At 44.8% G+C, this 20451-nt stretch overlaps 2 long non-coding RNA genes across 3 annotated transcripts; both read right to left on the bottom strand.

Annotated features, from left to right (window-relative positions):
* Positions 1-15572: 15572 nt before the first annotated feature.
* On the bottom strand, positions 15573-19303 carry LOC125550611 (uncharacterized). 2 transcript variants are annotated; one of them, XR_007301717.2, is made up of 7 exons: positions 18932-19303; positions 18432-18524; positions 16666-16914; positions 16485-16577; positions 16302-16403; positions 16079-16137; positions 15573-15718 (listed from the first exon to the last, which is right to left on the bottom strand). It is a non-coding gene; the product is annotated as an uncharacterized LOC125550611 (long non-coding RNA). The 2 variants fall into 2 exon arrangements; XR_007301715.2 differs by lacking the exon at positions 16079-16137 and having other exon boundaries at positions 18932-19302.
* LOC147974753 (uncharacterized) lies at positions 17578-18425 on the bottom strand. The gene is made up of 2 exons (XR_015600268.1): positions 17926-18425; positions 17578-17834 (listed from the first exon to the last, which is right to left on the bottom strand). It is a non-coding gene; the product is annotated as an uncharacterized LOC147974753 (long non-coding RNA).
* Positions 19304-20451: the final 1148 nt, after the last annotated feature.

Genomic DNA, 20451 nt, shown 5'->3' with positions numbered 1-20451 from the left:
TTGCAGCAACAAAGTAGAGGACGTCTAACTTGTTTTTGCAGGGCATGTTGTGATGTGATATGGTCAAAGCATGATGCTAAATTTTATTGTATGAGATGATCATGTTTTGTAACCGAGTTATCGGCAACTGGAAGGAGCCATATGGTTGTCGCTTTATTGTATGCAATGCAATCGCCCTGTAATGCTTTACTTTATCACTAAGCGGTAGCGATAGTCGTAGAAGCATAAGATTGGCGAGACGACAATGATGCTACGATGGAGATCAAGGTGTCGCGCCGGTGACGATGGTGATCATGACGGTGCTTCGGAGATGGAGATCACAAGCACAAGATGATGATGGCCATATCATATCACTTATATTGATTGCATGTGATGTTTATCTTTTATGCATCTTATCTTGCTTTGATTGACGGTAGCATTATAAGATGATCTCTCACTGAATTTCAAGGTAAAAGTGTTCTCCCTGAGTATGCACCGTTGCCAAAGTTCGTCGTGCCCAGACACCACGTGATGATCGGGTGTGATAAGCTCTACGTCCATCTACAACGGGTGCAAGCAAGTTTTGCACACGCAGAATACTCAGGTTAAACTTGACGAGCCTAGCATATGTAGATATGGCCTCGGAACACTGAGACCAAAAGGTCGAGCGTGAATCATATAGTAGATATGATCAACATAGTGATGTTCACCATTGAAAACTAATCCATTTCACGTGATGATCAGTTATGGTTTAGTTAATTTGGATCACGTGATCACTTAAAAGATTAGAGGGATGTCTTTCTAAGTGGGAGTTCTTAAGTAATATGATTAATTGAACTTAAATTTATCATGAACTTAGTACCTGATAGTATCTTGCTTGTGTATGTCTGATTGTAGATAGATGGCCCGTGTTGTTGTTCCGTTGAATTTTAATGCGTTCCTTGAGAAAGCAAAGTTGAAAGATGATGGTAGCAATTACACGGACTTGGTCCGTAACTGGAGGATTATCCTCATTACTGCTCAGAAGAATTACGTCCTGGAAGCACCGCTGAGTGCCAAGCCTACTGCTGATGCAACTGCAAACGTTAAGAACGCCTAGCATAGCAAAGCTGATGACTACTCAATAGTTCAGTGTGCCATGCTTTACGGCTTAGATCCGGGACTTCAACGACGTTTTGAACGTCATGGAGCATATGAGATGTTCCAGGAGTTGAAGTTAATATTTCAAGCAAATGCCCGGATTGAGAGATATGAAGTCTCCAATAAGTTCTACAGCTGCAAGATGGAGGAGAATAGTTCTGTCAGTGAACATATACTCCGAATGTCTGGGTACCATAATCACTTAACTCAGCTGGGAGTTAATCTTCCAGTTGATAGTGTCATTGACAGAGTTCTACAATCACTGCCACCAAGCTACAAGAGATTTGTGATGAACTATAATATGCAAGGGATGAATAAGACTATTCCTGAGCTCTTCGCAATGCTAAAAGCTGCGGAGGTAGAAATCAAGGAGGAGCATCAAGTGTTGATGGTCAATAAGACCACCATTTTCAATAAAAAGGGCAAAGGGAAGAAGAAGGGGAACTTCAAGAAGAACAGCAAGCAAGTTGTTGCTTAGGAGAAGAAACCCAAGTCTGTACCTAAGCCTGAAACTGAGTCCTTCTACTACAAGCAGACTGGTCACTGGAAGCGGAATTGCCCCAAGTATTTGGCGGATAAGAAGGATGGCAAGGTGAACAAAGGTATATGTGATATACATGTTATTGATGTGTACCTTACTAGAGGTTGCAGTAGCACCTGGGTATTTGATACTGGTTCTGTTGTTAATATTTGCAACTCGAAACATGGACTACGGATTAAGCGAACACTGGCAAAGGACGAGGTGACGATGCGCGTGGGAAATGGTTCCAAACTCGATGTGATCGCGGTCGGCACGCTACCTCTACATCTACCTTCGAGATTAGTATTAGACCTAAATAACTGTTATTTGGTGCCAGCGTTGAGCATGAACATTATATCTGGATCTTGTTTGATGTGAGACGGTTATTCATTTAAATCAGAGAATAATGGTTGTTCTATTTATATGAGTAATATCTTTTATGGTCATGCACCCTTGAAGAGTGGTCTATTTTTGATGAATCTCGATAGTAGTGATACACATATTCATAATGTTGAAGCCAAAAGATGCAGAGTTGATAATGATAGTGCAACTTATTTGTGGCACTGCCTTTTAGGTCATATCGGTGTAAAGCGCATGAAGAAACTCCATACTGATGGACTTTTGGAACCACTTGATTATGAATCACTTGGTACTTGCGAACCGTGCCTCATGGGAAAGATGACTAAAACGCCATTCTCCGGAACTATGGAGAGAGCAACAGATTTATTGGAAGTCATACATACAGATGTATGTGGTCCGATGAATGTTGAGGCTCGTGGCGGATATCGTTATTTTCTCACCTTCACAGATGATTTAAGCATATATGGGTATATCTACTTAATGAAGCATAAATCTGAAACATTTGAAAAGTTCAAAGAATTTCAGAGTGAAGTTGAAAATCATCGTAACAAGAAAATAAAGTTTCTACGATCTGATCATGGAGGAGAATATTTGAGTTACGAGTTTGGTCTACATTTGAAATAATGCGGAATAGTTTCGCAACTCACGCCACCCGGAACACCACAGCGTAATGGTGTGTCCGAACGTCGTAATCGTACTTTACTAAATATGGTGCGATCTATGATGTCTCTTACAGATTTACCGCTATCATTTTGGGGTTATGCTTTAGAGACGGCTGCATTAACATTAAATAGGGCACCATCAAAATCCGTTGAGACGACAGCTTATGAACTGTGGTTTGGCAAGAAACCAAAGTTGTCATTTCTGAAAGTTTGGGGCAGCGATGCTTATGTGAAAAAGCTTCAACCTGATAAGATCGAACCCAAATCGGAGAAATGTGTCTTCATAGGATACCCAAAGGAGACTGTTGGGTACACCTTCTATCACAGATCCGAAGGCAAGACATTCGTTGCTAAGAATGGATCCTTTCTAGAGAAGGAGTTTCTCTCGAAAGAAGTGAGTGGGAGGAAAGTGAAACTTGATGAGGTAACTATACCTGCTCCTCTATTGGAAAGTAGTTCATCACAGAAACCGGTTTCTGTGACGCCTACACCAATTAGTGAGGAAGTTAATGATGATGATCATGGAACTTCAGATCAAGTTACTACTGAACCTCGTAGATCAACCAGAGTAAGATCCGCACCAGAGTGGTACGGTAATCCTGTTCTGGAAGTCATGCTACTAGATCATGATGAACCTACGAACTATGAAGAAGCGATGGTGAGCCCAGATTCCACAAAATGGCTTGAGGCCATGAAATCTGAGATGGGATCCATGTATGAGAACAAAGTATGGACTTTGGTCGACTGGCCCGATGATCGGCAAGCAATTGAGAATAAATGGATCTTCAAGAAGAAGACTGACGCTGGCGGTAATGTTACTGTCTATAAAGCTTGACTTGTTGCAAAAGGTTTTTGACAAGTTCAAGGGATTGACTACGATGAGACCTTCTCACTCGTAGCGATGCTTAAGTCTGTCCGAATCATGTTAGCAATTGCCGCATTTTATGATTATGAAATTTGGCAAATGGATGTCAAAACAGCATTCCTGAATGGATTTCTGGAAGAAGAGTTATATATGATGCAACCGGAAGGTCTTGTCGATCCAAAGGGAGCTAACAAAGTGTGCAAACTCCAGCGATCCATTTATGGACTGGTGCAAGCCTCTCGGATTTGGAATAAACGCTTTGATAGTGTGATCAAAGCATTTGGTTTTATACAGACTTTTGGAGAAGCCTGTATTTACAACAAAGTGAGTGGGACCTCTGTAGCATTTCTGATATTATATGTGGATGACATATTGCTGATTGGAAATGATATAGAATTTCTGGATAGCATAAAGGGATACTTGAATAAGAGTTTTTCAATGAAAGACCTCGGTGAAGCTGCTTACATATTGGGCATCAAGATCTATAGAGATAGATCAAGACGCTTAATTGGACTCTCACAAAGCACATACCTTGACAAAGTTTTGAAGAATTTCAAAATGGGTCAAGCAAAGAAAGGGTTCTTGCATGTGTTACAAGGTGTGAAGTTGAGTAAGACTCAATGCCCGACCACTGCAGAAGATAGAGAGAAAATGAAAGATGTTCCCTATGCTTCAGCCATAGGCTCTATCATGTATGCAATGTTGTGTACCAGACCTGATGTGTGCCTTGCTATAAGTCTAGCAGGGAAGTACCAAAGTAATCCAGGAGTAGATCACTGGACAACGGTCAAGAACATCCTGAAATACCTGAAAAGGACTAAGGATATGTTTCTCGTTTATGGAGGTGACAAAGAGCTCATCATAAACGGTTATGTTGATGCAAGCTTTGACCCTGATCCGGACGATTCTAAATCGCAAACCGGATATGTGTTTACATTAAACGGTGGAGCTGTCAGTTGGTGCAGTTCTAAACAAAGCGTTGTGGCGGGATCTACATGTGAAGCGGAGTACATAGCTGCTTCGGAAGCAGCAAATGAAGGAGTCTGGATGAATTCATATCCGATCTAGGTGTCATACCTAGTGTATCGGGTCCAATGAAAATCTTTTGTGACAATACTGGTGCAATTGCCTTGGTGAAGGAATCTAGATTTCACAAGAGAACCAAGCACATCAAGAGACGCTTCAATTCCATCCGGGATCTAGTCCAGGTGGGAGACATAGAAAATTGCAAGATACATACGAATCTAAATGTTGCAGACCCGTCGACTAAGCCTCTTCAACGAGCAAAACATGATCAGCACCAAGGCTCCATGGGTGTTAGAATCATTACTGTGTAATCTAGATTATTGACTCTAGTGCAAGTGGGAGACTGAAGGAAATATGCCCTAGAGGCAATAATAAAGTTATTATTTATTTCCTTATATCATGATAAATGTTTATTATTCATGCTAGAATTGCATTAACCAGAAACATAATACATGTGTGAATACATAGACAAACAAATTCTCACTAGTATGCCACTACTTGACTAGCCCGTTGATCAAAGATGGTTATGTTTCCTGACCATAGACATGAGTTGTCATTTGATTAATGGGGTCACATCATTAGGAGAATGACGTGATTGACATGACCCATTCCGTTAGCTTAGCACTCGATCGTTTAGTATGTTGCTATTGCTTTCTTCATGACTTATACATGTTCCTATGACTATGAGATTATGCAACTCCGTTTACCGGAGGAACACTTTGTGTGCTACAAAACGTCACAACGTAACTGGGTGATTATAAAGGTGCTCTACAGGTGTCTCCAAAGGTACTTGTTGGGTTGGCGTATTTCGATATTAGGATTTGTCACTCAGATTGTCGGAGAGGTATCTCTGGGCCCTCTCGGTAATAAACATCACTTAAGAATTGCAAGCATTGCAACTAATGAGTTAGTTGCACGATAATGTATTACGGAACGAGTAAAGAGACTTGCCGGTAACGAGATTGAACTAGGTATTGATATACCGACGATCGAATCTCGGGCAAGTAACATACCGATGAAAAAGGGAACAATGTATGTTGTTGTGCGGTTTGACCGATAAAGATCTTCGTAGAATATGTGGGAGCCAATATGAGCATCCAGGTTCTGCTATTGGTTATTGACCGGAGACGTGTCTCGGTCATGTCTACATAGTTCTCGAACCCGTAGGGTCCGCACGCTTAACGTTACGATGACGGTTATATTATGAGTTTATATGTTTTGATGTACCGAAGGTTGTTCGGGGTCCCGGATGTGATCAAGGACATGACGAGGAGTCTCAAAATGGTCGAGACATGAAGATTGATATATTGGAAGCCTATGTTTGGATGTCGGAAGTGTTCCGGGTGAAATCGGGATTTTACCGGAGTACCGGGAGGTTACCGGAACCCCCCGGGGGCTTAATGGGCCTACATGGGCCTTACTGGAAATAGAGGGAAGCAAGGGGAGTGTGGGGCGCGCCCCCCAAGGCCCAAACCGAATTGGTTTAGGGCAAGGGGGGCCGGCCCCCTCTTTCCTTCTCCCCCTCTCTCTTTCCTTCTCCCGAATCCTATTCCAGCTAGGAAAGTGGGAGTAAAACTCCGCGGCATCCAGTACACTACGGGGAAGATCTGCAAATGCTCCTGGAGAGCTCCGAACTCGGGTAAGAAAAAGGAAAGTTTCCTTCACATGCTTGCTTTTCATAATGAATGCCTTACCTGCTGCTATTTTCTTCACCGCATCAATCTCCTAGAGGGCCTTGTGGGCTTCAGCCTTGGCGCTCCGGGCGCTTTCGAGCGCCTTCTCAAGCTCGGACTCTCGCGCCTTAGAGTCAAGCTCCAAGTACTCATGTTTCTTGGCGAGAGCCTCGAGCTCTTGCTGCACCTCGCCCACTCGGGCTTCTTGTTTCTCCCGCTCAATGCGCTCCTTGGCCGCTTTGTCTTCGGCCTCGGACAGCGCCTTTTAGGGTCGCCACTTCGGTCGTGGCCCCTGGAAAGTTCATGATGATCCTATTACTTTACACCCGAATTTCTTTTATTTTATATAGACAAGGTATTGCTTACCTTTGCTCTCCTCGAGCTGCCTCTTGGTAAGGCCAAGCTCGTTCTCCGACCGCTCCAGGTCCTGCTTCAGCGCAAAGACCTCCGCAGTACGTGCGGCAGCGGCCAGCAGTGAAGCCTGCACATACACATAGATATATTCTGATTAGACTCCTGAGTCATCATTTGATCCTCTATTCGGCCTTTCTACTCGAACGCCGAACAGAGCATCAGGGGCTACTATTTATGCGGTAATATTTTCTTATATTTTGATTGCTTACCTGAAAGCCTGTTAAGAGGCTGGCGCAAGCTTCAGTCAGTCTGTTTTTGGCGGACTGAACTTTCTCTATCACCGCACTCATGATAGTACGGTGCTCTTCGTCGATGGAAGCGCCGCGAAGCGCTTCCAGCAAGTTGTCCGGTGCCTCTGGATAGACAGAGGACACCGGCATGGGGAGCTTGCCCCCCTTAATGGGGGGTCGCCCGCAAGAGTCCGGAACCACCAAAGATTCCGGTGCAGTGTTCGGCTGGGGGCCGAACCTGGAGCCCATGGGAGTCCGGCTCCCTTTGCGCCCAGGGTCCGGAAGGTTGCCTCGAGGCGCCCCCAGGACTGCCTCCCCTTGGCCCGGTGCATGTTGAGACAACACCTCGACGTTGTCCGCAGGGCAGGGGGTGGAGGCAGTCGGAAGGGAACCGTTGTTCATATCCGACGAGTCCAATGAACCGCTCGACGAAAATACGTCGAGATGAGCTCGGGACGGACTGCATAATCATGTTCGGCATGAGGAGAAGCAGTGCAGTAAAACATACCATGAATTACTATGGTGTCCAGATACTTACGACTTCGCCAGGGGCTTGACCCAGGGTAGCCACTCATCGCCGCTGTAGGCGGCCGTCGTGGAGCATTCCGGAGGGAGGGTCCTGCCCTTCTTGGACCCTTTGGCCTCCCCGGTTGGGTCGGCCTTCCTTTTCTTGGCTCCCCGGTGTAACACCCCGGATATGACTTTCCCAAATTGTACTCCAACTCTTGTCGTTTCCGGCGTTAAGTTATTTTATTTTCTCGGGTTTGGGTCTTTGTCTCCGTGTGTTGTTTTCGTTGTCATGCATCTCATATCATGTCATCATGTGCATTGCATTTGCATACGTGTTCATCTCATGCATTCGAGCATTTTCCCCGTTGTCCGTTTTGCATTCCGACGCTTCGTTCTCCTCCGGTGGTCATCTCTACCTTTCTTTCGTGTGTGGGGATTAAACATTTACGGATTGGACCGAGACTTGCCAAGCGGCCTTGGTTTACTACCGGTAGACCGCCTGTCAAGTTTCGTATCATTTGGACTTCGTTTGATACTCCAACGGTTAACCGAGGGACCGAAAAGGCCTCGTGTGTGTTGCAGCCCAACACCCATCCATTTTGGCCCAAAACCCACCTAAATCCTCTCCATCATCTAGAGCATTCAATCACGATCGCGTGGCCGAAAACCACACCTCATTTGGACTCTCCTAGCTCCTCCTATGCCTATTTAAAGACCCCCCTCCGAAATTCTCGTTCTCCTCTCCCCGAAACCCTAGTCGCCTCCCACCTCTCGCCGCCGGACGTGTCCGCTCGGGCTGGACACGTCCGACCCAGCCGCCGCCGCCACATGTCGCCCCGGGAGTCGCTAGCGCCCCGCGCCCACTTCGCCGGCCCGCTAGGCCCAGGCAGGGCCCTCCCCGGCCCGCGCTAGGCCGCCGCCGCCCCGCGGGCTCCCCGAGCCGCGCCCCCACGCCGGGTCGCCGCGTCGCCGCGCCGGCCTCCCGTTCCGGCGAGCTCCGCCACCGGACGCCACCGCACCGCCGCAGGACTCCGCGCCAGCCGGAGTCGTCGCCGACCGCCTCGCCCCGCCGTCTCTCCGTCCGCCGCCGCCGCAACGTCGTCGTTTCGCCGGCCGGCCAAGTCCCCAGCGAGCTCCCTCACTCCGGCCCCCTCCTCCTCGGCAAGTTCATCTCTGGCGAGCGCGTGGTACAGTAACTCCGGTGAGTGCATCGGGAACCGTGCCAGATCCAGATCTGAGAATATCTCCTCGGTTGACTTTTCGTCCCCAACCCTAATTTTCTTGCTATGTTCATCGCATCGTAACTCCTCATCCGTAGCTCCGTTTTGAACATATAGCATATCAAAATGTTCGTCTCAGAGAGTACATCATTTCATTCCTTTGCATCATTTTCATTTGAGTTCATCTTGATGCCCGAAATGCTGTTAGAAGAGTGCTACTTGAGATAATTGTCAGATCTGCTACTCCATTTAGATATTTGTCATTTTTGCCATGATTATTGTGTGCATGTTATGCCCCTGAGCTCTACATATGTTTTGTTAAGGGTTTTGCCATCTTTCCAGAGGTGCAACCCATGTATTTTTGTGATGTGTGTGGTGACTAGCACAAGCTTGCAAAGTGAGGCACTTGGTAATGCTGATTTCAGGGACTTAACATTTCCACTAAGTCCTTGATCTGTTTATCTCATGTTGCCATATGTTCATGTTGTTTCCTAGTGATCCTTGCCTCTTTTGAGGATGATCAGTAAGGATGTTTTTTTTATTATTGTAGTTCTCTATCCATCCATGTCTTTGTTTGCAATTATGGAGCACCCTAGCTTGAGTCAATCGAGCTCTACTTTTGCTACTTCGTGAATCTGGGCAGATTGTCTACTTGTTAGCGATTTTGCCGAGGATGTTGTAGTTGATCCGTGCATGCTATGCTATTGTTCTTGCCATGTCTAGCTTGCATTTTGTGTATTCTTGATGGGTGTATGCTTAGATTATCATGAATTGCTCTGTAATGAGTGCATCGAGCTCGTAAACATGCCTACTTGATATCTGTTTCAGCATGCTCCAGTTTTCACTAAGTCTGTGATCCAATTATGTTTTTGCCATGTTCACATGCTTGCAAATGTATTTTCTGATCCCTTTTGGCTCAAGGTCACTAAGGGACTTTTGTTAAGATCTTTGAGTAGCTCCATGCCATGCTTTACTTTGCCATGTTCAGGTCCTATAGCATGTAGTTTTGTTGCTCCGAAGAGTGCTATCTGATCTGAAATTCCAGACAAGTGTTAATTTCACTAAGTTTGAAATCTGTTTGCCATATGCATTTTTGCCATGCTTGTTTGAACATGTTAATGGATGAATTGGCCGTAGCTCAGTGCTAGACTTTTGTTAAGAATCATGAATGCATCCCTGCCATGTATTTTGTTGTCTTGTTTGGGTGTTGTAGCATGTTCATCTTGTTGCATTTAGATGGCTACTTGCTGTAAATCGCAGACCAGTGTCATATTTGAATCGCTTGCCATTTCCAAACCGTAACTCCAATTCCGGCGTTCTTTATATCGTTTTCAAGCGATTTCATCTCATCTTTCCAGTGGAACACTTGGATTTCCAAGTTGAGGCCAGGTTCATGCATCCCTTGTCAAATCTTGCATATGCATCCCGCATAGCATACCATCTTTGCATCATATTGTTTGATCCTTGCACGTGGTTGATTGTGTCCTTGTTGCTTGTTTGTCTTGTTTGGGTAGAGCCGGGAGACGAGTTCGCTAACGAGGAGCCCGTTGAGTTTTCTTTCGAGGATCCAGTCAACTCTGACAACTTCGCAGGCAAGATGATCATACCCTCGAAATCACTACTATCTTTGCTATGCTAGATTGCTCGCTCTTTTGCTATGCCAATGCTACGATGCCTACCACTTGCTTTCAAGCCTCCCAAATTGCCATGTCAAACCTCTATCCTAGCAAACCGTTGATTGGCTATGTTACCGCTTTGCTCAGCCCCTCTTATAGCGTTGCTAGTTGCAGGTGAAGATTGGAGACCGTTCCTTGTTGGAACATTATTTTACTTGTTGGGATATCATTATATTGCCATGTTATCTTAATGCATCTATACACTTGGTAAAGTGTGGAAGGCTCGGCCTCTCACCTAGTGTTTTGTTCCACTCTTGCCGCCTTAGTTTCCGTCATATCGGTGTTATGTTCCCGGATTTTGCGTTCCTTACGCGGTTGGGTTATAATGGGAACCCCTTGATAGTTCGCCTTGATTAAAGCTTTTCCAGCAATGCCCAACCTTGGTTTTACCATTTGCCACCTAGCCTCTTTTTCCCTTGGGTTTCCGGAGCCCGAGGGTCATCTTATTTAAACCCTCCCGGGCCAGTGCTCCTCTGAGTGTTGGTCCACCCTAGAGCCCCTTGCAGCGCCACCTCGGGGAAACTCGAGGGCTGGTTTTAGTTGTACGGATTGCTTATCCGATTGTGCCCTGAGAACGAGATATGTGCAGCTCCTATCGGGATTTGTCGGCACAATTCGGACGGTGTTGCTGGTCTTGTTTTAACCTGTCGAAGTGTCTTGAAGAACCGAGGTACCGAGTCTGATCGGAACGTCTCGGGAGGAGGTCTATTCCTTCGTTGACCATGAGAGCTTGTCATGGGCTAAGTTGGGACTCCCCTGCAGGGATTTGAACTTTCGAAAGCCGTGCCCGCGGTTATGGGCAGATGGGAATTTGTTAATGTCCGGTTGTAGATAACTTGAACCTTAACTTAATTAAAATGAATCAACTGAGTGTGTTGCCGTGATGGCTTCTTCTCGGCGGAGTCCGGGAGGTGGACACGGTGTTGGAGTAATGTTTGCGCAGGTTGCTCTCTAGTTTCTCGCTCGCGCTTTGCCTTCTCTTCTCGCTCTCTTTTGCGAACAGGATAGCCACCATATTTGCTAGCCGCTTGCTGTAGCTCCACACATATTTACCTCGCCTTACCTATAAGCTTAAATAGTCTTGATCCCGAGGGTGCGAGATTGCTGAGTCCCTGTGGCTCACAGATTACTATTACACCAGATGCAGGGCCTGATGATTCCGCTCCAGGTGACGCGCTCGAGCTCAAGTGGGAGTTCGACGAGGACTCTCAACGATACTATGTTTCCTTTCCTGATGATCAGTAGTGGTGCCCAGTTGGGGGTGATCGGGACCGTGTCGCATGTTGGGTTATCTTTTATTTTGGCGCCATAGTCGGGCCATGAGTGTTTGAATGATGTAATGTTATTTATGTACTTGATTGACGTGGCGAGTGTAAGCCAACTATGGTATCTCCCCTTTTATTATCTATATTACATGGGGTGTTGTGAAGATTGCCTAACTTGCGACATATGCCTTCAATGCGATTATGCCTCTAAGTCGTGCCTCGACACGTGGGAGATATAGTCGCATCGAGGGTGTTACACCCGGCTGGCGGGGAGTTCCTCTTCTTCCTCCTCGTTTTCGTGGGAGGAGGGCGCGTCGGAGTTATCGGACGATGAGTCCGATACAACCTTGCGCCGGAGACCCTTTCGGGTCCCCGCGGCCTTCTTCACCGGCACCTCGTAAGGTGCCGGAACCAGCATCTCCATTAGGAGAGCATCTGCAGGATCTTCCGACAGGGGGTGGGGCAATCGATCTACTCCGCTGTCTTCACCCAGTCCTGTTAAAGGCATGGAAGGCTTAGATCCCGCACATAATTAAACTGGGGCAAATGGATACCCTGTGAAGTATAAAACTTACCGGATTGGCACGGCACTTTGCACTGAGTCCGCGGTCCTCGGTGAGGGAAGGAGGTACCTCGGCGCCCTTGAACATCACCCTCCAGACGTCCTCGTGCGTCGTGTCATAGAACTCTCGCAGCGTTTGGTGCTTGGCCGGGTCGAACTCCCACAAGTTGAACACCCGTTGTTGACACGGGAGAATCCAGTGGAAGAGCATGACCTGGACCACATTGACAAGCTTGATTTTCTTGCTCATCATGTTCTTGATGCAGGTTTGGAGTCCGGTCAGCTCTACCGAGGAACCCCGGGACAGGCCCTTCTCTTTCCAGGAGGTGAGTCGTGTGGGGATTCCGGATCAGAATTCGGGGGCCGCCACCCAGTTGGTGTCACGCGGCTCGGTGATGTAGAACCACCCCGATTGCCACCCCTTTATGGTCTCCACATAGGAGCCTTCAAGCCAGGTGACATTAGGCATCTTTCCCACCATGGCGCCTCCGCACTTCGCTTGCTAGCCGACCACCACCTTCGGTTTGACATTGAAGGTCTTCAGCCACAGGCCGAGATAGGGCTTGATGCGGAGGAAGGCCTCGCACATGACGATAAACGCCGAGATATTGAGGATGAAATTGGGGGCCAGATCATGAAAATCCAGCCCGTAGTAGAACATGAGCCCGCGGACAAATGGGTGGAGAGGAAATCCCAGTCCACGCACAAAGTGGGTAAGAAAAACTACCCTCTCATGGGGTTTGGGCGTTGGGATGATCTGCCATGCATCTGGCAGCCGGTGCGCGATATCCGTGGCCAGATATCTAGCTTCCCGTAACTTTATGATGTTCTCCTCTGTGACGGAGGAGACCATCCACTTTCCTCCTGCTTTGGACATGCTTGGAGTGGTTTGAGAAGAAGAACACGAGCTTGGGCGCTAGAGCTCGAGTGTGCGGGAATGGATAAGCGAGGAGGAAGAAGGCGTGGGTGAAAAGAGTGAATCTTTGTCCCTTTATAAGGGTGGAGGAAGCAATGCGCCTCCCCACTTGCCTGGTAAAATCGCTTATTCCCCAAGCGCCGTAATTGATGGCGTGGTTGGGTTACCCACGTCCGTATTGATGAGAATCCCGTAATAAGGGGAACACGATCTCTTCTTTGACAAGACGTGTCAAGAAAACCGCCTCGCGATATGTGCGGTGCTGGTTGAGAAAAACGGTTCGAATAATGACCGGTCCAGGGCGTGATGTCATGCTGTCAAAACGTGTCATCAGAGTAGATTTGTGGAAATATTATTTTCTCTACGGTGGTATGTGGAACTTGTTTTGCAGAGCCAGACACTATCCTTGTGTTCAAAATCTTCCATGGAGGAGGAGGAACCCGCCTTGCAATGCCGAAGACAATACTGCGCGCCGGACTCATCATCATTGAAGCTTGGTTCAGGGGCTACTGAGGGAGTCCTGGATTAGGGGGTCTCCGGATAGCCAGACTATATCCTTTGGCCGGACTGTTGGACTATGAAGATACAAGATTGAAGACTTCGTCCCGTGTCCGGATGGGACTCTTCTTGGCGTGGAAGGCAAGCTAGGCAATACGGATATGCAGATCTCCTCCCTTGTAACCGACTTTGTGTAACCCTAGCCCCCTCCGTGTCTATATAAACTTGAGGGTTTAGTCCGTAGGACAATTTACAATCATACCATAGGCTAGCTTCTAGGGTTTAGCCTCTACGATCTCGTGGTAGATCAACTCTTGTATACTCATATCATCAAGAACAATCGAGCAGGACGTAGGGTATTACCTCCTACAAGAGGGCCCGAACCTGGGTAAACATCGTGTCCCTTGTCTCCTGTTACCATCCGCCTTAGACGCACAGTTTGGGACCCCCTACCCGAGATCCGCCGGTTTTGACACCGACAATGCACATCGCACCGAAAGATCCGGCTCCTACCCAAGCCATCGCAGCAGGACCTCGCCACCCTTCTCCTTCCTTTCCTCCCTCTGTTTCTTCCCATCTGAGTGCATCGCCGTTCTCTCGTAGATTTAGGCCACCATGGCCATGGTGCCCTGAGCCCTAGGATGAAAACAACTATCGATCTACCTCGCCACCGGTCGCCAGCGCCTCCCTGACCTCCATCCCTACCGTATCCAGTCCACCCCGAGTCTCTCGTTGCCAGATCTGCCCATCTGTCCACTGCGCCCGCATGCCCCGTGCCGATTCAGGCCTCCCCTGCATCCACCGCCGCCCCTTGTAGTTGACCTCGCCTAACGCCGCCTCGTGCCCTCCGGCCCAGTTCGCCGACTCACCGGCCTACCCCAACTTTTCAACGGCAATTGCTCGCCATCATTGCGGTTGTTTTCCCAGTGGCAGAGAGAGTGAGAGAGGGGAGAGGAGAGAGAGACTATTTTTTCTATTTGCCTTTTTTCTTTTCGATGTGGTTTGACCCACTTGTAAGTGTCATGTTTTCTCTCTTTATATTTGTACTAGAGTTGTAAGGAGGGGGAAAATTGTCCAGCAAAATATCTCTCTAACAGTCAAACACCTTTGATCGGACGGAATTGAGATGGAAGGGCAAAAGCATAAGAGAACTAAACGCACTTGGGCAAGACCGAGGATTTTTGAAAATTAGGGGCAAAACTATCGAGTGTGACCCAACTAGGGGCATAAAATCAATTATCCCATTGTTATAACATGGAGAGTTAACACGTGATTTAGTTTCTTAGACCATTAGACTATTGTAGTCTTACCATACAGTCAACTTTGGGGTTGCTCAAACGTCATCTGTAACAAGGGACTAGATAGCTCGAGAGTGAGATTTGCTCCTCCGATCACTACAAGGATTCGGGTCTATTGCAACAAAATTGTTCGTCGCAATACATGTCCATTTGTCGTGATAAGTACCTATTGCCACGAAACAGCATTCGTTGGCAGGCGTTGCGACTGGACACATGATAATAGGTTATTGCCACAAAAAAGCAATTGTGGCAATAAAGTGTGCTATTGCAACAACCATGTGGGAAGTCGCCACATGTTTTCCCGTGGCAACACTCATCTGATGCCACGATTTGCTTTGTGGAGATAGCTTTAATGCAACATGTAACGAATCATGGCGACTGATTGCTCGTGGAGATAAACATTTGTGGCAACAACCTATGCCAACGACGCTCGTTTCGTGGTGCATACTGTTCCGTGGCAATAATCAATTGTGGCAATAAACTATGGCAACAATCCTTGTTTTCGCGGCATTAGGCATTTTGCGACGAACCGCTACAGTTGTGGCATTAAGTTATGGCAACAAATATTCCAGCCATCGTAATAAGAAATTGCAACATACTAGTTTTGGCGGTGATAAATAGGTATCACAACAAGTGAAATGTTTGTAGCGAGAAACTATTGCAACAATTTAAATTTTCGTGGTACTAACATGTGGCAACCAAAAGTGGGTTGTGGCAATAGCCTATTGCAACCTAAAAAAAGGCATTCAATTACAATATTTAAAACCACACGTATAATATGTAGATTCATAAAATTCATAATTCTCATAGCAAATATCCATCAAATGTAATTTAGCCATCCTAATTAAGTTCCAAGACTAAATTGTCCGTGATCTAGAGTCCAATCGAGCTAGTTCTTTGGATCCTGCAATCAAAAAATCAAAAAAAATTCTAGTTAATGAGTCAAACATAAAATACGCCATACAATTATTCCTGCCCCATTGTTAAAAAGAACTGTCGCCAGACTAACCGGAGTAATACTATGTCAGCAAGCATGTGGATCAGAACCGTTTTACAAGTGTAAATGTCTAAAACATAAGCACAAGTATATGTACTAAAATCTTCCACTATTGATTTAAGTTGTGGCTCACTCTATAGTTTCAGTTAAATTCATGTCCCTAGCTAGCACATATTCATTTTTTTAAGTTATGACTCGATGCAGCAACAATGCATGGTGAAAGAGAAGAAGCAGCTAGCTAATTATGAAGGCCAATGACATGCTCACTTGAAAGCGGACCATGAGTTTCAGTTTCTTTGTTTTCAACATCTTAGACGTGCTTTGACCTAAAAAGGAAAGAACAATTATAGGTGCGGCATCAATATTGACAATATAAAAGATGAAACAAGAATAACACGATCCAACACATGAATAATCCCAGCTGATGTAGTAGCATGCCGAATGCACATCATTGAATAACTATAGAACAACCAAAAGTTAGTGTACTCACGTAAACATCCGGGGACTCTGTGTTAGACCATGTTCCATTCTTTGTGTGGGTGAGTTCCCACAGAACAATACAATCTGGCTCTTCTCCAGTTTCCAAGTTTCTCTGCAAGTAATATACCAATGAGATGCTTGAAACATGAAACCATAGTTAGCAGCAAGGAATCATATTTAGTTAGACTCATACCTTCTCAAAACTTAGTTGCGAGTAAGTTTTGGATCCAATTTTGTGTTTTGTCTTCTGTTTCTTACGACTATTGGTGTTCTTTCGGCTGTGGTCCTATCAATTCATCAAAACCAAATATAACCAGACAGAAAAGCAATTGCATCTTAACACATAGTAGACAAAGAGTGATCTTAGAGATAACCTAAAACTTTGAATCAGTGCCAAAGTACTCAATCATCCATTCCCTCTCTTCTGGTTGTAAATCTTCCAGCAGATAACCAATCTAGATGCATCTGTTTTGTATGCCTTGTAAGTGAAACTTAGAGTTGATCGCCAGCCTCTATGTATTGCTCTTCCACAATTTTGAGAACTTTTTCTTGTGTATACTATGAATTTTGAGAGTTGATCGCCAACCTCTATACGTGTGGCCATAAGCATATATCCATCTGTCCTGTAAAGCATATAATAAATGAATATACATAAGCAGTGCATTATCCATGGTGAAATAAGATAACACATGTGAAAAAGGTTGTATGCACTATGATATCAGCAACAATGAGTTGATGGATGGTAGGGTGAATGTCCAACCACGTCCTCACTCCAATGAACAGTCTTGAAGGTTTAGCAATTTAACCCATGCCAAGATTTTATGCATTATAATAAACTAGTTAGCTTCCACGTGCAATGCACGTAAAGCCTTTTGAAGATTTTTTTTCTTTTATTCTTGTTAACAAACAATTAAAAAACAAAAAATAAGAACCTAAATTTATTACGAAATTGTACTAATACAGAACATAGTTGAGAAGCTTGTGCTCAAAATCTAGATGAATATATTTCTCATCATTAGTCAGTTGACAATATTCAAATGATAAGAAAAATTATATGTCTATTCTCTTTGCCTAATCTCATACGACTCTAGGGATGTTGGATTCATTATTATGTCAAGGTTTCAAGTTTCGTGAAAATCTTTACGTCTTTTGGATTGTATAGAAAAAAAGCAACAATAGAAATTCATGCAAACTTCGACTCAAGATAATCTATATGACAAATTTTCTCTCTGAATTATCTACACTCCATTCTTTGAATTTTCTAAAAAAAAGCATGTGAGCTCGTGTGCTGAAAATCTACATACTATATATATTCGGTTGTGGTAGTAACATAACTTTTAAACTTCATTACATTCCGCAAATCGCACATGTTGTTGCAGTTTTCATTACAAATATATCATGTATCGTACATAGATTACTTGACATCGAGTGCTATTGTTCCCACTGATATAACAAACATAAATCCCATTGTTCCAGGTTTGTGCATCCCACAACCACGCTAAAAATAAGTTGTTCTGGCCATCTTCTCTTAGATTTGGTCCAACTGCAGGTAGTAGAAGAATAGGCATTGGCAACGGTTCTTTTATGTCTAAAAACAAAAAGGAGGTTTATTTCATGATCAAGGTTGTTCTCACTGCTCAAAAAAAGATTCTTCAAAGCCCTTCCAAGTGTTTTATCATGCAAAGTAAGGGCAATGCTCCCTGCTACGAATTAAAGAGGACACAAATTTGCAAACCAAATAATCATCACAAGTTTTCAGGAATATAATGAAGCATTTTGCTAGAAAACATGGAAGCGGAAAAGTGCAAATACAAGAATTCTGGATCTTTCTATTCCCACATACATAGTTAACATCCATTGTTTGTGTGTGAAAACAAAGTACAAAGCATATCAAGTACCTCATAGGTGGGTGTGTTCTTTTACTCGGTTCAGAATAACATGAAGCTAGCGAATAGGCTCTTCCCAATTCTTTGAGCTCCAGTTAAAAGCATTCTCAGAAGAAAAAAAATGGTTCGGAGCTATGGAATCAACATTGAACCAAAAATATCTTAAGCTACAAATATGTATCTAGAATATTCTATAAAGAAAGGTCCATAGCAGATTGAAAATGCATGTTGCAGACTGGCATAGAACAAAATACCTTTGGTGCCTTTCCACCAAGGTGAGTAGAACACTACTCAAGTTCTTTTGTTGCATCGTCACATCCTTTGACATTTTTAAATGTCGTAACATTCTGCATACAAAGGGATCATGCTGAATATACGTATGTTTACTCACTTTTCTGCACTGAACAATTGTACAATCTAGTTTACGATTGTTGTTAGTACCATCTAAGATCTAAGTAAGATGTACAACACATATGATTGTTATTAGTAGTATCTATTTTATGACATGCGTTAAAATCAAGCAATTGCACGGTAGTAGTGGCGCTACACTTTCCCCTCGATGTAGTTGCGAACCTGTGATGTTAACTTTGAGAACAAAACTGGCAGGAACACGTACGTACTACGATTATTACCAGGAGAATCAATTACCAACGGGCATGTACCCTCGATGCCGTCCTCGCATCTTGCTCCCCTTGCACTAGTACACAAACAAGCAAGCAGCCTACTAGATGGATTATTGTGGAAGGTAGCTTACATATGGATGGATTCCTCGTGGATGCTAGCAGATAACGAGGACCGGTGGCTCCTAGCGCGGGAGGCGCGCATGGTCCATTTGCTAGTTCTACTCAAGCCGCTTAAATTCTTCATGGCCGGCCGGAGGGAGGGATGGCTGTCGACTGCCCCGGCTAGATCTGCCCAGGACTCCGGTGGCTGCGTGCTCCTCATGGCCGCCTCCTTGGGCTTCCTCGAGCCTTGTGTGAAGGAGGGAACGACCCTGGGGCACAGGTTTGCGTTGGCGACATACAGAGAAAGGGGCGAGCGGCGGCGGCATGAGGGCCTCAGGCGACTTGCGGCGTGGTATGCAGTGGCTTCGATGGGTAGGCGTGCGTGTGAAGGGATAAGGAGAGAGAGAGAGGAGATAAAAGGATAGGGTAACCACAGAGCCGCAGCCGTTCAATCTAAGTAAATCCAACGATTCCGACGTATGATCTGTGGGAGGGTTACCTTAACCAATCAAAACACGGTGTAGTTTTTAGTGTAATATATTTTTGCACGCCGTAAAATTTTAATATTTTTTCCTTTTTTCTTTCCTTATCTTTTTATTCCTTCTCCTTTTTAAAGGCCTTTTAAGGGATATAAGTAGGATTTTTTAAAGAAAAATTTTGCCAACATTTTTATGCACTTGTGATTTAAATTTGAATTCTATGCAATAAATGTACGATAGAATCCATGAAACTTGGGAATTGTCTCTCAAATATGGTCTACTTTCTGTGAAAATTTCAATGGTGCCATTTTAAACCCATGGTTTTGTAGTTGCTTCACAAAAAATACCCATTTTTTAAACTGTGAAAATTGATTTTTTTTAAAGAAAATGTTAGAAACTCTATCTGTCAACATGGTTTTTTGTTTTTTTTTGTTTTGATGTTTGTCAACATTGTTTGTAATGGCAAGATGCACCTATGTGCTCAATTTGGGCACATTATCATAAACTATGGAATGAATATAGGCATCACCTTGGAAATGAATGTTCATACATGATACCTTGTTTTGTGAAGGATTTTTGTTCTTTCAAATTGATCATATTGCAAGTTTAGTATTTTTCCTCGCAACTTGTACACATAAAGGACTCGATGCGAAAGAATTCCATTTATTGAATTTGTACTATTTTCTTTCATTTTTTTCGACAAGGAGGTCATCAAAGCGTGGAGCCCGGAGGGGATAAGGATGGATGTGCTATGTGAGAGATTCATCTATTATAAAAGATAGGTTTCCCATAATCAAGGGATCATCTGATAGTATTATATCCCCTAGAAATAGGAAACTACCAAGCCATGTCTACCTATACAAGAGACTGTGTCGAGGCTTCATCAAAGCGGTGACATTCTAGAAGATCTTGGCATGTACCCTAACTCAAAGTAGATTGATGCAACACTATTTATGACCCACGTCAAACGACAAGGACAGGGGCTACTGGCTACTCTCTGTGACATGGGAATGGGGTGTCCAAAGCACACTATAATTGAGTACCCTAGGAAGCAAGGGATCAAACCATAA

Source organism: Triticum urartu, chromosome 4A (assembly GCF_056163025.1).
Source record: "Triticum urartu cultivar PI428250 chromosome 4A, HENAU_Tu73, whole genome shotgun sequence".
In the NCBI taxonomy this organism is placed as follows: Eukaryota; Viridiplantae; Streptophyta; class Magnoliopsida; order Poales; family Poaceae; genus Triticum; species Triticum urartu.
This window is presented reverse-complemented; position numbering and strand designations above follow the sequence as displayed.